This window comes from Mobula hypostoma, chromosome 17, assembly GCF_963921235.1.
Source record: "Mobula hypostoma chromosome 17, sMobHyp1.1, whole genome shotgun sequence".
Classification (NCBI taxonomy): Eukaryota; Metazoa; Chordata; class Chondrichthyes; order Myliobatiformes; family Myliobatidae; genus Mobula; species Mobula hypostoma.
In genome coordinates this window covers 56,995,868-57,015,393 of record NC_086113.1, presented here as the reverse complement: position 1 = coordinate 57,015,393, position 19,526 = coordinate 56,995,868, and the positions used below count along the sequence as shown (strand labels likewise).

Sequence of the window (19,526 nt, the reverse complement as noted above, 5' to 3'; positions counted from 1 at the left end):
CACATTTTTGCATTCTTCCAATTTGCTTAAATTGCATTGCTTCCTCAGCATACCTACCCTTCCACCTATCTTCATATCACCTTCAAAACTTTGCCACAAAGCCATCAATTCCACTGTATAAATCATTGACAAACAATGTGAAAAGCAGTGGTCCCGATACTGACCCATGAGGAATATCACTAGTCACTGGCAGCCAACCAGAAAAGGCCTCTTTATTCCCACTTGCTGCCTCCTGCCTGACAGCTGTTCTGCTATCCATGCCAGTATCTTTCCTGTAACACCATAGGATTTTATCTTGTTAAGCAGAGGTAGGGAACATATAAGTGGTGGTCTACTCGCATTGATTTCAGTTTTGTGGCCATGGAACATCTGTTAGCCAGTGCCATGGATACAATGTGCAAAGGGGCTTGCAGAGAGAGCATCACAGTACCCAATCGATCTGCCCTCAGCTCATTACAAGTATTGGTGAGGCTTTTTTCCTGGGGAATTGGCAGTAGTTAAATGGAGCACAAACCTGCTGGTGTCTGTCAGGAAGATGTTATTCTTTGGAGACACAAGAACACAAATAATAGATTATAGACTAGAAAACTGCAGGAGGAACTCAGCATCCATGGAGGGAAAGAGACATTGTTTTGGGCTGAAATCCTTACTCTAACAGTCTGAGTGTGTTAGTGTTGATATCTCAATTCTAAAAATTCCACCAGTATTCTTGCTTACTACCTGGCAGCTGGGTAAAAATTTTTGCTACAGATAAAGCTTCTTGGGACAGAAGTAGTTGAAATCAAGGCCATCTGAAGGCCTCTGCTTAAAATCAGCAGTCTTCTTCCAGCTCTTAAGGGTGCTTTAGGAGTACGAAGAGGCAAAGGGGATTAGGTGATCTGTTGGCTGTTTCATGCTATAGGATAATTTTTCTTTTGTACCCTTGGTTTGGAGTGTTTTGTTTTGTATTCTTTCCAAATGAACTCACGAGCTCAGTAATAAAGGGGATGGATGGCATGAACTTGTTGATTACTCCCAATGTGTTCTGCAAAAGAAAAGTAAAGGGATGTGTTGGTTTTCTCTTCCCTACCCCTGTTTTGTTTCCTAGAATGTTCAGTGTATAATTGTTTGCAATCTTTGTGTCCATTACTTACTTCAAACTTGTTTAGGAATCCTACTAATGTACCCACATCTGGAATCAGTTAGGTTATGCAGAAAGATTTTGGCACTATAGTATTCTTCAGCATCTTTTGCACTTATTAACTTGGTAGTTTAAACCTGTGGGAGCTCCTAGAACTGCAGGAAAAACGGGAAGGGAAGGTCCCTCCAAATAGTTTTATGCGTTCTTCATTCTCTTGAGTGTGCATTCAGCCATGTGAGGTTAAGAGACGACAGAAACCAATTTTGATTTACCGAGTCTGGCATTGCATTGACACTACTAGACTATAGGATGATAAAATATAAGAGCAGAATTAGGCCATTTGGCCTATTGAGTCTGCTCTGTCATTTCATTATGGCTGATTTATTGTCCTTCTCAACCCCATTCTCCTGCCTTCTCCCCGTAACCTTTGACAACCTAACTAATTAAGACCCTATCAACCTCCGCTTTAAATATATCCAACATATTCCGAATCACTGAATCGGTCTAACTGGCCTATTATTTTTTTTTCTGCCTCCCTCTCTATATATCTTTATATTTATGTATCAGCCGGCAATGAAATATCAGCAACAACAACCATAATTATTCTTCAAGGAACTTCTGCTAAAGCACATGAAGAATTTCACATTTATATCCTGGAAGAAAATAATACCATCAAATCTGTGTAGTATATCTTTGAGGGCAGGTTTACTAGAGCTATTGGGGAGGGTTTAAACTGAATTTTCATGGGACAGGAGCTGGAGTAATAGTGCTAAGGAAGAGGCAGTTGGTATACAAGTAGTATCAGTGTATAGTGAGACTGTGATGAAGGTCAGGTAGATGATAGGGCAAGTTTGTAGTCAGTGGGATGAGTTGAGTTGAAGTGTAACATGGGGTCAAAAATCGAAAAGGATAATGAAATCAGGACTGAAGGTTTTATATTTGAATGCACACAGTATATGGAATAAGACAGATGATCTTGGTATGATTTTGTGGGTATCACTGAGTCGTGACTCAAAGGAGATTATAGTTGGGAACTTAATGTCCAAGGATACACATTGAAAGGCTGGGCAGGTAGACAGAAGAGATGATTCAGAACAGAAATGTGAAGAAATATTTTAGCCAGAGGGTGGTGAATCTATGGAATTTGTTGCCATGGGCAGCAGTGGAGGCCAAGTCATTGGGTGTATTTAAGGCAGAGATTGATGGGTATCTGAGTAGCCAGGGCATCAAAGGTTATGGTGAGAAAGTGGGGGAGTGGGACTAAATGGGAGAATGGATCAGCTCATGATAAAATGGCGGAGCAGGCTCGACGGGCTGAATGGCTGGGTTCTGCTCCTTTGTCTTATGGTCTTATGATGTGGCTCTTGGTTTAAAAAAAAATGAAATCAAATCCTTAGAAAGAAAGGAGATAGGATCGGAAGATGTGAAATCCTTATGAGTAGAGTTAAGAAACTGCAAGGGTAAAAGACTCTAATGGGAATTTATACAGGCATCCAAAAAGTACCCAGGATATGTGGTACTAATTAGAATGAGAGCTAGAAAAGGCATTTAAAAAAGGCAATGTTATGTGGAATTACAATATGCAGGTAGATTGACAAAATCAGGTTGGTGCTGGATCTCAAAAGAAGGAATTTGTAGAATACGTACAACATGGATTTTTCTTAGAGCAGCTTGTAGTTGAGCTTACTAGGGGAAGAGCAATTCTGGATTGTGTGTAATGTACTGAACCAGACTTGATTAAGAATCTTAAGGTAAAGGAATCCTTGGAAAGCAGTGATCATAATATGACGGAATTCACCCTGCAGTTTGAGAGGGAGTAGCTGAAATTGGATGTATCAGTATTACAGTGGAGTAAAGGGAATTACAGAGGCTTGAGAGGGGAGCTGGCCAAAGTTGGTTGGAAGGGGACAATAGCAGGGAGGACAACAGAACAGCAATGACTGGAGTTTCTGGGAGCAATTTGAAGGCACAGGATAGATGCATGTCAAAGATGAAAAGGTATTTTAAAGGGAGGATGATGCAACCGCGGCTGACGAGGAGAGTCAGAAAAGCAAAAGAGGGAACATATAATAGAGCAAAAATTAGTGGGAAGTTAGATGATAGGGAAGTTTTTAAAAAAAAACACCAATGGAAAGCCACAAAAAAATCCTTAAGGAGAGAAAAGATGAAACATGAAGAAAAGCTAGCTAATAAGAGGTTACAAAAATCATTTTCAGGTGTATAAAGAGTAAAAAAGAGGCAAGGGACCACTAGACCACTAGAAAATCACATCAAAGATGTAGTAATGGAAGATAAAGAAATAGTGGACGAGCTAAATAAGTACTTTGTATCAGTCTTCACTGTGGAAGACACCAGCAGTATTCCAGAAATTCAAGAGCAAGAAGGAGAAAAGTCACCTGGACCTGATGGACTACAGCCCAGTGCTCTGAAGAGATTATGGAGGCATTAGTGGTGATCTTTCAAGAATCGCTAGAATGGTTCCGGAGGATTGGAAAATTGCAAATGTCACTCCATTCTTTAAGAAGGGAAGGAAGCAGAAAAAAGAAAACTATAGGCCACCTAGCTGAAGAGCAAGAGGATAAGATGTGAGATAATAGGACCAATCAAGTGTGACGGTGGAAAAGTGTGTATGGAACCGGAGGAGATAGTGGAGGTACTTAATGAGTACTTACTTCAGTATTCACTAAGGGAAAGCACCTTGGTGATTGTAGGGATGACTCACAGTGGACTGAAAAGCTTGAGCATATAGAAAGAGGATGAGCTAGAGTTTTTGGAAAGCATCAAGTTGGAAAGAGGGCCTTTTCTGGTTGGCTGCTGGTAACTAATGGTGTTCACAAGGGTCAGTGTTGGGACTGCTTCTTTTCTCGTAATATGTTCATGATTGAGATGAAGGAATAGTAGCCACATCTGTGAAAGATACAAAGATGGGTGCAGGAGCAGGTAGTGTTGAGGAAGCAGGGAGTCTGCAGAAGGACTTAGACAGATTAGGAGAATGGACAGATGGAATATAGTGCAGGGAAGTGTATGGTCATGCACTTTAGTAGAAGAAATGAAAGGGTAGGCTATTTTCCAAATGGAGAGAAAATGGTAGAAGGCATAAAACTGTAGGCTATTTTCTAAACGGGGTGCAAATTCAAAGGTCAGAGATGCAAAGGGATTTGAGAGTCCTTGTGCAGGATTCCCTAAAGGTTAACTTGCCTGTTGAGTCTGTGGTAAGGAAGGCAAATGCAATGTTAGCATTCATTACGAGAGGTGTAGAATATAAGAGCAGGGATGCAATGCTGTGACTTTATAAGGCTTTGGTTAAAACACACTTGGAGCATTGCGAGTAGTTTTGGGCCATTTATCTACGAAAATAAGTGCTGGTATTGGAGAGAGTCCAGAGGAGGTTGAAGAAAATGAAAGGGTTAATTATAAGGAGCGCTTGATGGCTCTGGGCCTGAATTTGCTGGAGTTTTTAAGAATTGGGGGGGGGGGGAAGAAGTGGTTGGGATCTTACTGAATCCAATTGAATATTGAAAGGCCTAGATACAGTAGATGTGACTTGGAAGCTCTTGGGCACTTGCTGCACCCAGTAATGTGGATGTTGCAAACATTTTTGCAATATACAAATGCTCTTGGAATGATGTACTGGAAATGAATTTGGGCAGTTTTCATTTTATTTTTAACTTGTAGAAATTTAATAATGTCGAATTGATAAAATACTGATTTGCCTTTGGAACCAAAAGCTGTTATTTAAAGCAAATGACACTTAATTGCAGATGAGAAACACACCGCTATCAACGTAAGCATTTCAGCTTTAATGCATTGCCTTGTTATAAGACTATCTTTGACTTCCTTCCAGTTTATGGTGTGTCGCAGGCTGTCTACCAGAATGCATTCCTTAATAAAAGAATGCTTGGCTGTCCAGGCTTGGTGGGAATGGATTGAGTTGTGAGGTTGTTTGGCTGAATCCCAGTGTCATTGGCTGTTTAAAAGTCTGGAAGGGCTATGAAAGGATTGCTGCTCAAAGGAGTGTTGTCAGGTCAACACAAGTATGACTTTTTTTAAGTAGACATTTTTCTTGTTATAACTTGGCATGTAAGCATCTAGTAGTTGAAGGTAGGGAAACTATGCTGAGGTAAATGCTGGAGTATAATTGATATTTTTCAATTATCTCTGTTAGTACAAATAGCTTTGTCCCATCTTGCAATTAGTTACTTGTGACATGAATCTTTTCAAAGTATGTGTTGATTTTTTTTCAGTATGTTTGCATTTCTCTCTCTATAGATAACCTCTGTAATCTTCATTCACTTTCTCCTCATCAGATCACGAGTAATTATTCTTTAGCCTGTCAGGCCATATGCTTTGAAGTGCCATTTCAAAATCTCTTCACCCTATTTTTAAGACCTTCCTTTAAACATAACTCTTTGTGCAATGAAAGTCGGAAAGCAAAACTGCAGATACTGGTAATCTGTTTAAAAAAAAAGAGAGAAAAAGCTGAAAAAAAACTCAGCAAGTCAGGTAGCATTTATGGGAATAGAAATGGGGAATGTTTTAGTTCTGATATCCAAGATTTTAGTCAATCCATCCTTTGGCCTGGGGTGAGGCTTTACCTGCAGTTTGTAGGAGTGCATTGAGACATTTTTAATATTTTAAGATGGTGTGTGCGGTATTCTGTCATGGATAATATACAATAAAGCTGAAAAATGTTGGAAATAAGCACTTTAGACAGCACCTTTGTGTGTACACAGATGCAGAGTCAACATTTTTGGTTAATCTTTTATCAGAACTGGATGGATTGGAAGTCAATATAGAATATAGAAATCTACAGCTCATTACAGGCCCTTCAGCCCACAATGTTGTGCCAACCATGTAACCTGCTCTAGAAACTGTCTAGATTTCCCTAGGGCTAGGTTTTAACATGAGGAGAAATGGAGTAGTAGGAGCTCGGGGTGAAGAAACCTGAGACAGAATAGAAGGCAAGAGAGATGAAGTGACAAATCAGCTAATAATCCAAGGTAATCGTCTAAAGGAAGGTAAATACAGAATAGCTGTCTGTCATTGCTTTGTGTATAATATTCAAATATTTTGCCTTTGTATGCCCATTCACTTTGAATTGTTAAATAATTTTGGGGACTGGAGTACAAAAAAGTTACAAACCCCTCATCTTTGTCCTCATTTTCTTTAGTTTGTATCCAACTTAAAAATTGTTAAGAGTACAACTGGGGTTTAATTTTTCCACCAAGCAAGAAAAACCAGAGCTGCTAATGGAATCTTTGGTTCTGAAAGAATTGTTCAATTTTCTAAACTTAGCATTTGTTTTTCAAATGTTAATGCAAGATAAGCTAAAGGTCGTGTTTTTCATTTGCTCAATTTCAATCACAGCTGTTTAATGGCATTTTGCCGTAATTTCTCATTTCTGTCATTCTGATAATACCTAGCTTATTCATCCTTAGATCTTCTTGTGCTGCTTAAAGCTGTCCGTTGGTTAGAACTCCTTTCAGCTGGAAGTCACTCATTGGCAACAGATTTTCCACTTGGCCTCAGTCCATTTTTGTTGATAGTATTTCATCAGAAAAATGTGATGGAATATCTTGATGAAACTTGAAAAAGAAACTGCAGAAGCTGTAATTCTGAAATCTGAAAATGTTTGCGTCATTAATTCTTCAGAACTGGAAAAAAGAGGAAGGAAATTGATAAACACATTTCAGGAAAAATTGAGAGGGATGGATAGGACAAAGAAAAGATCTTGAAGGTGACACCAGGATTGTCTTGGAGATGAGCTGTAAATATGACCATCTGTTAGATGGGTTAATGACAGCAGTCAGGGAAGGAGAACATATGAAAGGAAGATAGTTGGAGAGTGTAAAGAGATGCAAACACAGTGCTGCAGGATGTGCCAAGCAGATCAGGCTGCATTAATGGAGAGAAACTATGTATATCACAATGGATGACCTAGCCCATATGAATACAGGTTTGGGAGGTTAGGAAGTGCCTTGACCCAAGATGGAGTGTTATTTCTTAATCTTGTGTTTAGGCATTTGGGCATTAGGAAATTCAGTGGACTGAAGGCACATGCTTAGCAAAGCATTTGCCCAACATGTGATAGGTGTTTTTACATTAAAGAAACCAAATACAGATTTGTTATGTCATCTAAAACCTTTGACAGACTTCTAATGCACAGTGGAGTAGTTGGTTGCATTATGGCCTGGTATAAAAACACTGATGGCCAAGAATGGAAAAGTCTACAGAAAGTGATAGATATAGCTCAGTCCATCACAGGCAAATCCTTACCCACCACTAAGCCCATCTATAAGGAGCTCTGACATAATAAAGTAGCATCTGTTAGCCAAGACCCCCCCACCCCCCACCATCCAGGCCACACTCTCTTTTCGTTACTACCATCAGGAAGGAGGTACAGAAGCCTTGGGTTCCATGCCACCAGGTTCAGGAGCAATTATTACCTTTCAACCATAGTGCTTCTGAACCACCATACATAAATTCACTTTCCTCAAATCTGAACTAATTCCAAATCTGAACCTAGTATTATTTATTTGCTTATTTTTAAATTTGCCCAGTTGTCATCATTTGCACATTTTGTATAGCTTTTCATTGATTCTGTTGTATTGTTTTCCTGTGAATACCTGGAAGAAAATGAATCTCAAGGTAACATATGGTGACATGTAGTATCCCTACTTTGATAATAAATTTACTTCGATCTTTGAAATGCTGCACAATAGTTGGAAGAACTGCAAATGCATTGTCAGAAGAACTGTGTGGTTCTCTAGAAGGGTGAAGGGAGGAGGTGGAAGGAGAGGTGTTGCATAGGAAAATGAGTGGTGGTTGGGAGAGTAGTCCGGGGGGTTCCAAAAAGAAGTTCCTTTTAAGTGTGAGAGGAGCAGAAAATGTGTTTAATGGTCAGAGGTAATTGAAGGTTGCATAAGTTATGAAGGATGAACTATCAAGTATGGAGGCTGTTGAGGTATGAAGTGCAAAGCAGCAAAGCTCTGTCCCAGATGAAAGAAGCTGATAAGTGATTCGGGGGAAGTAAATGAGATGGAGTCAAGCATAGATAATTATGGTGAAAAAGAGATCATTGTTCAAAAAAAAGGGAAGATGTTTCAGACAACACACACAAAATGCTGGAGGAACTCAGTAGGCCAGACAGCATCTATGGAAAAGATTACAGTTGACATTTTGGGCCAAGACCCTTCATCAGGACTGGGAAAAACAGATGCTATCTGGCCTGCTGCGTTCCTCCAGCATTTTGTGTGTGCTGCTTGGATTTCCAGCATCTGCAGATTTTCTCTTGTTTGTGATAAAACATTTCAGAGTCACTTCATTTAAAGCCTCATCAGAGCAAATGTGACAGAGACAGAGGAATTCTAGTGAAGTCCTCAGGGGAAGCAAGATGGAACCACAAATGGTCAAGATAGCAGTGCCAGTCTGTTGGCTCAAAATCTATGTTGTCCTCTAAGATAACGCCAGATCCAGAAAGAGAAGGGAAGAGTCAAAGATAGACCACGTGAAGATGAGAGCAGTGTAGAAAATAATGGCCAAAGTAATGAAATTTAAGTACTACATGAAAAGGATTATTTCACCTTCTATTTGTGAAATCTCAGTTTGTCACTGACTATTTTCCTTGCGGAGTTGTCACCCATCTTCAATACAACCATGTCCGTTAACTTTTCTGCTATGGTCACTTGATTTAATTTTCCTGTGCTATCTCTACCAGCTTGACAAGTTCTGCAAACTCTCCTTACTCCATTGAGCTTGCTATCTGCATTGAGTAATTTTTATCTCCCCTGTTTTTCTGAATCTCTATCCTCTACATCTTTTGAAAGCATGCCTTTTTGCCTTCTCTAACCCTCCAACAAACGGTGTTGAATTCCGTTCCTACAAGCTATGTATATTCAAATTGCTTTGGAAGTAACTCAGAAACACATAGCTGGGGTGGTTGATGGTTGAGTTGAGTTGTTCTTTACCATGGTGATGAAAAGTTTGCAAATGGATTGCCAAGATCAGAGAACAACTCAATCCTACTACAATTGGTCTTTAAGTTAAAAGACAGTACAATTTCTAGTGGCTTTGCTTTACATATAGCTAGAGGATAGTGTTTTAATTTTTTTAAATTAAGATTCAAGATAATTTTAGTAATTTTCCCAAACATGAATAATTAGCAGTCTTCAAAGTACAGTTAACATTTTGCCTTGCCATGTGATAACAATTTTTTGTTTATTGTTTCCAGACGTCTACCTTTTGTGCTTAAGACACACATGGAAGGTCTGTGATCTAATGGACACACCTGAGATTTCTGTCTTGATGGATGCAAACAGAACAGTTGCATTTCATGTGGTATGTCACATTCATTTTCACTGCAATTATTTTACCAGTGATATGTTGTCAAAGATTTATCAAGTGTCTGTTTACCATCTTGCTTGCTTGTAGTGGGCATTAACTTGTGCAGACTTTAAAGCCAGTTCCAGTTGAATGCACTGAAGCTTCTTAACTGATATGTTAATCTATGGAATACCAAGCAAAATTTAGAATGCAATCTCTATCACCAGATTACAGAGTAATTTCATTACTAATTTCTCAATGTTTATAGATATGAAACTACAAATTGCTGTACAGGTGAATTGTCTTTGTTCCCTACGTTATTGTTTTTTTTCATAAGCATTAATATGAGCATATTAAAATTCATGGTAATCTCAAATTTGAATTATAAACATCAAACTTCAAGGTTCAAAGTGCATTTATTATCGAAGTATGTACACTAATGTCCTTTGCTCTCAGAAGTTAAGGAATTATTAGAGATGGCAAGAGCTTCCATATACATGAGTTGTAATATTTGTCTTTGACAGTCATAATCTGACTGGTCTGGCAGATGTAAATTTTCTGAATCTAGATTCCCATCCTTTTGCACTCGTGTTACTAGCATTGTGATTTATTTTCAGTTATATTAATTATGTCTGATAAGACATCTAGTTAGTTACAGACAAGAAAAGAAGTCTTTATTCAGCAAGGGCAGAATGACTTTCCTGAACGGTGTTGTCGGTGTCCATTGAATTCCAGTTTGGAGGCAAAGCTCATCATTTGGGGTTGCATAACATTCAGGAATGTGATTAAGCTGCAGCAAACAATTGTGTTTTGATTGTTTAATGGAAGGATGTCTTTTCAGATCTCATCCTCAAGGCAAAGGGTTTTGCAGACTCTCCTGGAATTCTCAGGCATGATGAGAATCACTTAATTGATAGATCAAATGACTTGCAGTAACTGCTTGTCCAGACTTGTTCAGAGTATCCCCTTGTGTGTAATACTGAAGGATTGCAGAGGGCTTTATAATACCCCGGCATTGCTGCAAGTTGACAAAATGGTCCATATTGGTGAAATAATTCCTATCTTTCATCTCCTTTTTGATTTTAGTGGATGAAATTGTTGGAATCAGAAGAATGACTGCATAGTAAGAAGGGAGGAGATATCCCCTCTCACTTTCAAAATCTTTGTGATAATGACTGCTTATGAAATCTTGTCAATGTGAAGGTGATCCAAATGTTACAAGTCTGGAACTGGAGAAATATAAATGTTTAACATCTACTTTGGAATCATATTTATCAGTACTTTTATGGCACATTATCTCAGTGTCTTCACGTGCCAGGGCAGCAGCATTATTTCAAAGAACCTAGCAATCTATTACTTTGTATGTCAGCTACATAAAACCTATTTAAATTTGCATTTAATTCCATGGCATGATCTATGCTAAACAGTACCATATAATGTAAGCTCACCTGTATGGTATCGCAGTGATCTACAGTGACAGACCTGAGCCCACACCTGTGTTGTGTACCTCAATGTTATGTTGTCGTTGCCTTGGCAAGTAAGGTAAAAATAAATCCAAAGGGTTTCTACAGTTATATTAATAGCAAAAGGATAGTGAGGGATAAAATTGGTCCCTTAGAGAATCAGAGTGGACAGCTATGTGTGGAACTAAAAGAGATGGGGGAGATTTTGAACAATTTCTTTTCTTCGGTATTCACTAAGGAGAAGGATATTGAATTGTGTAAGGTAAGGGAGACAGGTAGGGAAGTTATGGAAACCTTGATGATTAAAGAAGAGGAAGTACTGGTGCTTTTAAGGAATATAAAAGTGGATAAGTCTCCAGGTCCTGACAGGATATTGCCTAGGACCTAGAGGGAAATTAGTGTAGAAATAGCAGGGGCTCTGACAGAAATATTTCAAATGTCATTAGAAATGGGGATGGTGCTGGAGGATTGGCGTATTGCTCATGTTGTTCCATTGTTTAAAAAGGGTTCTAAGAGTAAACCTAGCAATTATGGGCCTCTGAGTTTGACATCAGTGGTGGGTAAGTTGATGGAAAGCATTCTTAGAGATGGTATATATAATTATCTGGATAGACAGGGTCTGATTAGGAACAGTCAACATGGATTTGTGCGTGGAAGGTCATGTTTGACAAATCTTAATTGAATTTTTTGAAGAGGTTACTAGGAAAATTGACGAGGGTAAAGCGATGGATGTTGGCTATATGGACTTCAGTATGGCTTTTGACAAGGTTACACACGGAAGGTTAGTTAGGGAGGTTCAATCGTTAGGTATTAATATTGAAGTAGTAAAATGGATTCAGCAGTGGCTGGATGGGAGACACCAAAGAGTAGTGGTGGATAACTGTTTGTCAGATTGGAGGTCGGTGACTAGTGGTGTGCCTCAAGGATCTATACTGGGTCCAATGTTGTTTGTCATATACATTAATGATCTGGATGATGGGGTGGTAAATTGGATTAGTAAGTATGCAGATGATACTAAGATAGGTGGATCAGAAGATTCTAGGTTCGGCTCCTGGCTGGCACGGTGACGTTTGCGGATGACACGAAGCTGGGCGGCAGTGTTAGCTGTGAGGAGGATGCTAAGAGGATGCAGGATGACTTGGGTAGGTTAGGCGAGTGGGTAAATTCATGGCAGATGCAATTTAATGTGGATAAATGTGAGATTATCCACTTTGGTGGCAAAAACAGGAAAACAGATTATTATCTGAATGGTGGCCGATTAGGAAAAGGGGAGGTGCAACGAGACCTGGGTGTCATTATACACCAGTCATTGAAAGTAGGCATGCAGGTACAGCAGGCGGTGAAAAAGGCGAATGGTATGCTGGCATTCATAGCAAGAGGATTCGAGTACAGGAGCAGGGAGGTATTACTGCAGTTGTACAAGGCCTTGGTGAGACTACACCTGGAGTATTGTGTGCAGTTTTGGTCCCCTAATCTGAGGAAAGACATCCTTGCCATAGAGGGAGTACAAAGAAGGTTCACCAGATTGATTCCTGGGATGGCAGGACTTTCATATGATGAAAGACTGGATTGACTAGGCTGATACTCTGGAATTTAGAAGATTGAGGGGGGATCTTTTTGAAACGTATAAAATCTGAAAGGGATTGGACAGACTAGATGCAGGAAGATTGTTCCCGATATTGGGGAAGTCCAGAATGAGGGGTCACAGTTTGAGAATAAAGGGGAAGCCTTTTAGGACCGAGATTAGGAAAAACTTTTTCACACAGAGAGTGGTGAATCCGTGCCACAGGAAACAGTTGAGGCCAGTTCATTGGCTATATTTAAGAGGGAGTTAGATATGGCCCTTGTGGCTAAAGGGATCAGGGGGTATGGAGGGAAGGCTGGTACAGGTTTCTGAGTTGGATGATCAGCTGTGATCATACTGAATGGCAGTGCAGGCTCGAAGGGCCGAATGGCCTACTCCTGCACCTATTTTCTATGTTTACTATGTGGCGTTGTGGATAATAAAGTAGGTTTTCAAAGCTTGCAGAGAGATTTAGACCAGTTAGAAGAGTGGGCTGAAAGATGGCAGATGGAGTTTAATGCTGATAAATGTGAGGTGCTGCATTTTGGTAGGTCTAATCAAAGTAGGACATACATGATAAACGGTAGGGCATTGAAGAATGCTGTAGAACAAAGGGATCTAGGAATAATGGTGCATAGATCCCTGAAGGTGGAATCTCATGTGGATAGGGTGGTGAAGAAAGCTTTTGGTATGCTGGCCTTTATAAATCAGAGCATTGAGTATAGGAGGTGAGATGTAATGTTGAAATTGTACAAGACCTTGGTCAGGCCAATTTTGGAGTATCGTGTACAGTTCTGGTCACCGAATTATAGGGAAGATGTCAACAAAATTGAGAGAGTACAGAGAAGATTTACTAGAATGTTACCTGGATTTCATCACCTAAGTTACAGGGAAAGGTTGAACAAGTTGGGTCTTCATTTTTGGAGCGTAGAAGGTTGAGGGGGGCTTGATAGAGGTGTTTAAAATTATGAGGGGGATAGATAGAGTTGACGTGGATAGGCTTTTTCCATTGAGAGTAGGGGAGATTCAAACAAGAGGATATCAGTTGAGAGTTAAAGGGCAAAAGTTTAGGGGTAGCATGAGGGGGAACTTCTTTACTCAGAGAGTGGTAGCTGTGTGGAACGAGCTTCCAGCAGAAGTGGTTGAGGCAGGTTTGATATTGTCATTTAAAGTAAAATTGGATAGCTATATGGACAGGAAAGGAATGGAGGGTTATGGGCTGAGTGCAGGTCGGTGGGACTAGGTGAGAGTAAGAGTTCGGCATGGACTAGAAGGGCCGAGATGGCCTGTTTCCGTGCTGTAATTGTTATATGATTTTGTGGTTATATGGCTGACCAGTGTCCGGCATTGCTATACTCTATTTTTGTAAAGTTGGAAATGACTGCTCACCAATGATGTACGGTGTCACACTGAAGAACCTGCAAATCAGTGAGGATAAGGAATATATCAATATATCATCTGATACTATTTGGACTTAACTTGAGTGTTTGTTACACCAAACATGTCAGCAATGTAGTTGTGTGTGTGTATATATATATCCATCCTTAAAGATGGACACCGCTTTTTTAATGCATCGTTCCATAAAGAGGTCCTAAATGGTACTGAGGCTCGTACCCATGATGGAGCTGACTAGATTCAGTTCTCTGCAGCTTATGTCCATCCTTTGCAGTGCCCCCTACCCCCCCCCCACAGCATATCAGACAGAGGCAGCCAGATGGAATGCTTCCTTTGCGAGGGTCTTTGGTAACATTCCAAATCCCTTTAAAATCCTAATGAAAGATAGCTGCTGCTGTGCCTTTTTTGTAACTGCATCGATATGTTGGGCCTAGGATAGATCTTCAGAGATGTTGACACCCAGGAACTTGAAATTGCTCAGTCTCTCTACTTCTGATCCCTCTCTGAGACTGGTGTGTGTACCCTCGTCTTATCCTTTCTGAAGCCTTCAATCAATTTTGTGATCTTATTGACATTGAGTGCAAGGCTGTTGCTGTGACAGCACTCAACCAGCTGATATATCACACTCCTGTACGCTGCCTTGACCCCATCTGAAATTCTGCCAACAATAGTTGTATTGTTAGCAGATTTCTAGCTGGTTTTTGAGCTGTGCCTAGCCACACAGTCATGGGTGTAGACAGAGTATAGCAGTGGGCTAAGCACACAGCCTTGAGGTGAGCCAATGTTGATAGTCAGTGAGGTAGAGATGTTATTTCTGATCTGCACAGACTGAGGTCTTCAGGTGAGGAAGTCGAGGATCCAGTTGCAGAGGGAGGTACAGAGGCCCAGATTTTGGAGCTTTTTGATCAGACCTGTAGGAATAACGTATTAAATGCCGAGTAACAATCAATAAACAGCAGCCTGACGTGAGTATTAGTATTGTCCAAGGTAATGAATGTGAATTTAAAACTGTTCTATGATGTTGAGTTTTCTTCTCCAGAAGTAAGCATTTGTTAATTGTCATTTGTGATGGGTTAGTTTAAATACGTGGTTATATCTCCTTAAACTGTGTGCTGTCAGTGGTTAATAATTTTTCAGCACACAAACAATGCACCAACCTATACAACTGTGTTACACTTTATTGTAATTGACATTAGAAGTTTATTCTAAAATTTTCTTTCTGAAAGCATGAGATCTGTGGTTTTTTAAAATATTCTTTTAGGCATAGGAAGGAATTTGTGTTACTGTTAGTGAAGCATGTTAGGAAAGGAACATCTTTGCTTATTTTTGAGTTTCTTTTATCTTGGGGATCTTGGCCTTCGCTACAATGAAGCGTAATGTGGAGAAAGTTTTTCAAGATTCAAGGTTGTTCATGTCATTCTTCAGTGCATGAGTGGAAAGGAGAACAAAATGATTGTTACTCTGGATCTGATATAGAACAAGAAAAACAATAAGCAAAAAGAACGCTATCAAAAACTATTTTTGATACTATTTTTAAACCCACAATCCTATAAAACACAAAATACAAGTAACTCTTATGTATATGAACTGATTAAGTGTACATAACGTGACACTAGGTGATGTACACATAGTGGTGATGGATGGAGAAATTGATCAGCCTGGTGGTTTGGAGGAAGTAACTATTTTTGATTCTAGTGATTGTGGTGTTAATGCTGTGTAGCCTCTTCCCTGATGGTAGTGGGACAGACAGTCCATAAGCAGGGTGGGTGGGACCCTTTACGACATTGCTGCCTTTTTTTCTAGCACCTTTCTGTATTTATGGCCTTGATGATGGCTAGGCTGTTTTCAGTCATGCTTTAAACAATCTTAACTACCTGTCTGCTGCAGTGCTATTTCCATAGCACATAGTCATGCAGCATGTAAGGATGTTCTGTAGAAAGTCATGAGTACTGGTGTGCCTTGACCAACTCAAGAGAGTAGAGTCTTTGGTGAGTTTGCTTGACTCTGGAGGATAAGCTCTGGAATTTTGAGTGTTTGTGCAAGATGCACACTTCCCAGGAGTTTAAAACTGCTAAGAGTTTATGAGTAATGTGGGTTTTCCTGAAGTCGATAACCATCTCCTTTTATTGACGTTGAGGAAGAGGTTATTTGCCTGGCACCAGGCCTTGAGTTTTTGTTTCCTGACCCAAGAGAATTTTAATAAGTGATTGGTGTATTGTCCAGAATTCAGTGTCTACCAGTTCTCGTTGATTAGGGGAAAAAATCAATAAATCAAAGCATTGAGTTCCTTTTAGGATCTTTTGAGAATTGTATGTTCCAGCTCTCCCATGATGCTGACGTGCAGATTTGCCATTTCAAACCCTGTTCCAAATGAAATGGAATCATATAGTTTGGATAAATGGGGTGGAGATACATCTCTACCAAAGGAGGTATAAGGTGCTCCTTCCCTCCACTAGCCTGCAGGTCACCCTTGGGCAGAGTGTTGCACCTACCTAGGTCCTCTGCCACTCGATCAGGGTCACCTGAAGCCATGGGATCAAATTGGTGGATGGCCGTACGAGCAGTTGGTGCATATCACAAGTCTAGTTATATGACCACTGATGCTCGGCAGGCAATCTCTGAAGAGTATTGATAATGGCTAGGGTCACCCATCTTGTGAAGCAATTCCCAGAAGAAGGCAATGGCAAGCCACTTCTGTAGAAAAATTTGTCAAGAACAATCATAGTCATGGATAAGACCATGATCATCCGTGTCATATGATGATGAAATGAAAGGACATTGCATTAATTTTGTGGGTTTATTTGCACTCTTCCAATTCTCTTGCCCATCTTGATCAATTCTGCTTGCAAACAAATAATTTTGTGTGCACAATATTGCATGTATATATGTATGTATATGTTGTGTGCGTCTGTGCGTTTGACTTTCCAAATAAGTCTGTATGCAGATACAAATAGCCAAGATTCTGACCTATTTGTGTATTTATAACGCTCACCTAGGCAATGCCTCTAATAAGAAGTCTTTACATTTTCAGTTTGTTCATGTGTAAATAATTTGGGATTCCATTTACAGTCTTGTAACCAAACAGTTAAATCTTTGCAATCGTGTTCTGTCTTGTTTCAATTTGGAAGATGTTGGTAAGCCTTGTTTTCACTTGAGTGAGATTTTAATTCACTGTGTGTAATTACAATTGTATCAGCAGTTTGAAATGTGTGCAGACACACAGAATTGTAGCCAATTGTTCTTATTTTTCCTCCATATAGTAATGGTGCAGCTGACTTCCTTACCTTATTCCCAAACATAGCTGATTGGTACCCCTTATGGTCCAGAAATAAGTTGAAAATATACAATGATTGAGATCTCAATTCTCCAGTGTAAGGAAAAAAATGAAGAATCAAAATCCTGTCAATAAAAAAACATTTCATCATCAGTACCTTAAATAGTCAAATGCTTTTTCTGAGACACTGTGACCCCTGGTTCTGGAGCAGCAAGATGAAACTGCCTTTAATTGAATGCATTCTCAATTTCTCTAGAATTTTTTTTTATTATAACATCTATCTTGGATTCTGAGGGAAAAGCTTATGCTACAGAACCTATCAATGATGCACCTCCTCCAAACCAAACTCATTCTTCTTTGGCAGCACATACAAATGCTGGAGGCATTGAGCAGGTGAGGCAGGCCCTGGTGCAAGAGTTTGGCCTGAAATATCAACTGTTGGTATTGGATGTGTTGGATTCGGATCGTATATCTAGATCAGTTTGTAAATTGAGGGATGTGATTAAACTGTAAATTTGAGGTGTAAAGCCAAATTGCAGAATTTCTTGCCTATTTAAAGTGACTGTCACAAAATGATACTGATAGTTTTGTCAAGCACTTGGATCAACATTTAGTTATCCAAAAATAATCACTCTATTTTGCAATTACTTTTAACCTGACTTTTTTTCCAGTAGAGTCAGGGATTCAGACATGTTTACTTTGACTGCTTCTAATTATGACATACAATATTTTTTTCTTTGTCATAGACCAATGGTTATAAAGCTGAAGCTGGTTGCTGGTAGGATTTACTGTTTATTCATGGCAGACAGTGGGTTTTGCTAAGTTGAAGAATAACCAGGTATTTTTAAAATAATGGATTAGATTTCCGCTGTCTGGTCCATTCGAGGAAAAGCAAAGGAAATAGACATCACCAACAATGAAGGATATTCATTGATCCAAGACATTATCGAAGAGAAAAAAGACAAAGGGACTGGCACGCTGAAGAAAGACCGAACCTTGTTACGGGATGAAAAGAAGATGGAGAAGTTGAAAGCCAGGCTACACACTGGTGATGACTGTAGGTTCATAGGGGCAGTCAGTGCATTTCTTGTCATCGGAGTTATTGGGGATTAGGAAATAAGCAACAATAAACTGATATATTTACTCAGAGGAAAGAGTACTCCAACCCAGATGTCCTTGTCAAAAGCTGAGGTTCACAGACTGGGTTCCACGTACCCCTTGCTTAATGGAATTGGTCATAAAAAAACATTGGAAGCTCTGGTTTAAAGCTATGTTGTTTCAAACAATATGTGCTTTCAGGATTTTGTGTCTTCTGTCCGATGGAGAGGGCAGAAGAGAGAATGTTGTTAGCCACTCCTTCTAATCTGGAAATCCCAAGTTAGGGACCCTGTGGAAGAGTGGTGATGGCATGAGGATTGCAGTTGTGGAGACTCTGAGAGTCCTCCTTGGAGCAGAGGAGGTTTGGTGAAGGATGGAGAAGTAGGGCAGGCTCTACCACAAAGGAAAAATTGTGGCCAGAGGTCTTTGCTCAAGGAGCCTGAAACAGTGAGAGTGCTATGATGTGTGCAGGTGTTGATAGGCTTGATTTGCAGAGGCTGCTTCCTTTTTGGAGGTTTTAGAATCAGGCTTGTTCTCTGAGGATAAATGGTCAGCCATTCAGAGCCAAAATTAAAACAACTTTCTTCGCAAAGGTTGTGAGTCTTCAGAATCATTTCACCCCAGGACTGAGTGCTGAGTCTGATGGAATCCTAAATTCTTTCAGAATCAAGGGCTGTAGGCGCAGAGCAGAAACAACAATGATACAGAATGGCAGAGAAACTTCTGATTTATCTTTTAAGAGTCGTTTGGATAGGTACATGGAGCTTAGAAAAATAGAGGGCTATGGGTAAGCCTAGTAATTTTTTAAGTTAGGGACATGTTCGGCACAACTTTGAGGTCTGTATTGTGCTGCAGGTTTTCTATGTTTCTATGAAATGCCCCATCGCATCCAAGTATTTTACTGTTTATCCTGCCTCATTTTATATTAGTCATGTAGCAAGTTCCTGTGTTATAATCCCAGAACAGCTCTGATACCTGATGACTGGATACCCATGAGACACACTGCACTGTCAGCAGCACCAGAAATGTATACCATCATAGTTTGAAACCTTAGCCCAATATATCTCTTGCTGTACCTTTTGCAATCAAGCCAAGTGACCTACCTTGGTTCAATTAGAAGTCTAGAAAGGCACAACTGCATGAACAGCTATATCAAGAAATAAGTTGCCAGCCTGCTGAGACTGTAATACAGGACTATATGCATTCTAAACAGATAACAATGAATGGAGCTGAGCTCTTGTAACCAATTGTTTAGAGTAAAGGCCAGCAGTCTTATCACATCTAGTTATG

The 19,526-nt window shown here is 39.8% G+C and overlaps 1 protein-coding gene across 9 annotated transcripts in view; it reads left to right on the top strand.

The window, feature by feature from the left end:
• The window catches only part of LOC134358048 (ataxin-1-like), a 478,119-nt gene that overhangs the window by 167,097 nt on the left and 291,496 nt on the right, over positions 1-19,526 (top strand). For all 9 annotated transcript variants that reach the window (XM_063069941.1, XM_063069934.1, XM_063069938.1 and 6 more), the window contains one exon: positions 9,351-9,457. The gene's annotated coding sequence lies outside the window, so the exon portion shown is untranslated. The remainder of the gene's footprint in view (positions 1-9,350; positions 9,458-19,526) is intronic.